General features: G+C 40.7%; 1 pseudogene; it reads left to right on the forward strand.

Annotated features, from left to right (window-relative positions):
• The first annotated feature begins 1,376 nt into the window (after positions 1-1,376).
• LOC117028909 (L-lactate dehydrogenase B chain-like) lies at positions 1,377-2,810 on the forward strand (annotated as a pseudogene).
• Positions 2,811-4,044: the final 1,234 nt, after the last annotated feature.

The following is a 4,044-nucleotide window of genomic DNA, read 5'->3' on the forward strand; positions in this document are numbered from 1 at the left end:
CTTAACAGATAATCAAATGTTTCACTTTAGTTGGCTCTAAAGCATTCTGACATTCCAATAACAAGATTAGAAGTCATGGTTCTTGAATACAACAGGTAACTGAATCAGGTTCCATGTATACTGTATGTCTTTTCTTACTGTTTAATATTGACTCAAGGTTGGGGACATGAAGTAAGGTGAAGTACACTAATTATGCATGTACATGCTATTATGTAGAGAATGTTCACATATAATGCTTAAATAGCTATTGTAGAGGGACCATACCCCCTTCAAACTGCGGATGTTGTAGATTGCGACCTTTGTTACTTTCAAGGGTTCAATTTATGCAAATATTTGAATTTGCTAGTTTTGCTTTCCATTAGTTTCATCAGAGTATGAAAGAGAAATGCTGTAAATTCATGCCAATATAATATTAAATGATTATTACATTGATATTTCTTTTTCTCACCAAATAGCTTATACATTTCCTGTTTTCTTTCTTCATTTTATAAAGTTAAAAAAAAGCATTTAACATAAACCTTCATGACATATTAAAGGAGAGAAAAATGTAAGTGGGTAAGCAATGAAGCTGAGAAGGAAACATTTGATAGTGGGTAATATATGCCTTGATAGAAGAAAAGAAGAATAGCTCTTCAGGCTCAACAATAGCTCCATTTCTCAACAGTTAGCTATGTTAGCATTCAGAGATAAATGAAAACTTTTCATGAATAATCAGCAGTTTGGGAAACGATTTTTTTTTATTGTTATTTGCCTGATAGTTCTTTCATTTCCAAAGCATCATAGCATCAGAGAAAAAAAAAAAGCATAATATGTACAGTCTGTCACTGAGATACAATTGACATTCAAAAACTCCCTGCATATAACCATGCCTCAGGTTTGAAATTTTTGTTTATTTGTTTTTCAATAGCTCTTCATTGCTTTTCCAGCTCTCTCTTACAATTCTATTAGTAGAGAATCTTTTGCCTATTACTACTGGGATGAAAAATTGTGGAGAAGCTTTCCAGGAGAAAGATTTGATGTCCTAACTGATTCTTAAAGGATGAGGAGCCATTTTCTAGTTGAATTGAGTACGTTTGGGAATGGAAAACAAGGGGATGTCAGGCTGAAGGGACCTAAAAAGCAAAGGTAGAAATAGCATAGAGTTCAGAGAACCATAGATAGTTCTCTGGGATCATTAGGGAATACAGTTCTGCAGGGAATGATGGACAATTGGCTGAAGGGTTAAGTCAAGGAAGGAGCCTGGATTTCATCCCATCAATGTGGATAAAAAAATTAGTAAATGGACTCCTTGCATCCTGAGCTCGAGGAGATGCATGCAGCTCACCTTGTCTTTTTCATGTGATCTTTCTACGGTCTGAAGAGCCTTCTTCCTTCTGTGCACAATGGCAACTCTTAAGGAAAAACTGATTGCACCAGTTGCAGAAAAAGAGGCAGCAGTCCCAAACAATAAGTCACTGTAGTGGGTGTTGGACAAGTTGGTATGGCGTGTGCCATCAGCATTCTGGGAAAGTCTCTGGCTGATGAGCTTGCTGTCGTGGATGTCTACGAAGATAAACTCAAAGGAGAAATGATAGATTTGCAGCATGGGAGCTTATTTCTTTAGACACCTAAAATTGTAGCAGATAAAGATTACTCAGTGACCTCCAATTCTTACATTGCGGTGGTAACTACAGGAGTTCACCAGCAAGGGAGAGCATCGTCTCAATCTGATGCAAAGGAAGGTTAACGTCATCCAAGTCATTATTCCTCAGGTCATCCAGGACAGTCCTGATTGCATCATAATTGTGGCTTCTAATCCAGTGGATATTCTCCTGTATGTTACCTGGAAACTAAGTGGATTACCCAAGCACCGTGTGATTGGAAGTGGATGTAATCTGGATTCTGCTAGATTTTGTTATTTTATGGCTGTAAAACTTGACATTCATCCCAGAAGCTGCCATGGATGGATTTTGGGAGAACATGGTGACTCAAGTGTGGCTGTATGGAGTGGAGTGAATGTGGCAGGTGTTTCTCTCCAGAAACTGAATCCAGAAATGAAAACAGACACTGATAGTTAAAAACTGGAAGGAAGTGCATGGGATGGTGGTTGAAAAGTGCCTATGAAGTTATCAAGCTGAAAGGATACACCAACTGGGTTAATGTGGCTGACCTTGTGTCATGTGGGGTGTCGTGTGGGGTGGCCTGCAGGGGGGTGTCAGGCGGGGTATCCTGCCGACTACGCCAAGTGTCGTGCGGGGTGTCAGGCAGGGTCTCTGGTCCCGCTCCCCACACAAGAACGCAGGATATGGTGAGGCCAAAAAGGAACACCCACGGAGCCATAGGTAGGGAAGTCATACCACTATGGTCTCGCTGGGTTTACACAACGTGCGACCTGCTGTCCGCTTTGCTGCCAACCGACTGACTCTCCTCCACTCTCCTCCACTCTCCTTCAGTCTCCTCCTCTCTCCTCCTCTCTCCTCAACTTCCCTCCGTAGCCGCGGCAGTTATATTAGTGGCCAATGGCTCAATGGTTACAGCTGACGGCCAACCAGCACCTTTTCACATGAGGCCGAGAGCCTGGAAACTGCTTTCTGGGGCTCTGTCCCCACACCTTGTTGAATTCATGTTGAAAAATCTATCCAGGATTCATCCAGTGTCAATCAACTATGGTGAAGGGGATGTATGACATTGACAATGAAGTCTTCCTGTGCCTTCCATGTATCCTGAATGCTTGGGGATTCACCGGTGTTATCAACCAGAAACTGAAGGATGATGAGATTGCTCAACTCAAGAAAAGTGCAGATACCCTGGAGGACCTCAAAAACCTGTGACTTCAGGCTTCTAGTCTGTAGAAATTTAAAAACTGCAGTGTAATTACCCACGAGCCTTTAGTTTCCCTACATGTACATGGATCAAGAAAAGTGCAGATACCCTGGAGGACCTCAAAAACCTGTGACTTCAGGCTTCTAGTCTGTAGAAATTTAAAAACTGCAGTGTAATTACCCACGAGCCTTTAGTTTCCCTACATGTACATGGATCACAGTTTGCCTTTATCTTCCTAAATATGTGAATCTCAGGTCACAGAATCAAAGCCCATGCTTGGTTTAATGTTTGTGATATGAATCCTTGAACAAATAAAATTACCTATCGTAGTGTGAAAAAAAATTAGTAAATGATTTCAGGGGGTTAATGACATTGTGATTTAGAAAAGCAAAAAAAAAAAAAAAAGATCACTGTGCTTCATTGCGGAGAAAGGATTAGAAGGGACAACCGTTTTAGGTAGGGAGTACAAGGACATTGCTGCAGTCATTCATGGGGAAATCACAGTGGCCTTAGGTAAAATGGATAACTATAGAGCTATTACTTTTCAATTGCATTAAAGGTTAAACAAAAATTTTCGACCCCAGTTGTACATATGATGTTGCAGACATGTAGGCTGTCTGTCCAATAGCCATTTTCTCTTTCTTCTTTGCTAACTGCTCTCTGGTATGGAGGGCTAAAAATTTCAGGGCGCTACTGCATTTCCAGAGCCGTTCTCATTTAGGAATGAGAATGAGATGCTGTTCTGACCAATAAGATTTGAGAGGAAGCTTCTGGAAGTCTTTCCATTAGTCTTAGAAAAGTAACCCAAGAAAGGAACTTTCTCTTTTCTGGCCTTTACATGTTTTTGTAGAAGTATGTAACTAATGGAGCTGATGCAGCTATTTTGAGACCGAGTGTACAATTTTAGGACAAAAGCCAACATTCTGGAAATGAAAAAGCAGAAATATGGCAATAAGCTGGGTCTTTGATGACCATATTGAGGTGGTGAGTTAATCAACCCTGAAAGTGCCGGATCTCTTTAATTTTTGTTATGTGAGACAAAACAAAGTCAACTCATTTAATATTTTTATGGATTGTCTGCTATTTGCAACTAAAGGCATCCTAACTGATACTTATGTGAAAATATATAACTGAATTCAAAAATATACAATATAGGGGCCAGCCCGGTGGCTCAGGCGGTTAGAGCTCCGTGCTCCTAACTCCAAAGGCTGCCGGTTCGATTCCCACATGGGCCAGTGGGCT

This window comes from Rhinolophus ferrumequinum, chromosome 10 (genome assembly GCF_004115265.2).
Source record: "Rhinolophus ferrumequinum isolate MPI-CBG mRhiFer1 chromosome 10, mRhiFer1_v1.p, whole genome shotgun sequence".
NCBI lineage: Eukaryota > Metazoa > Chordata > Mammalia > Chiroptera > Rhinolophidae > Rhinolophus > Rhinolophus ferrumequinum.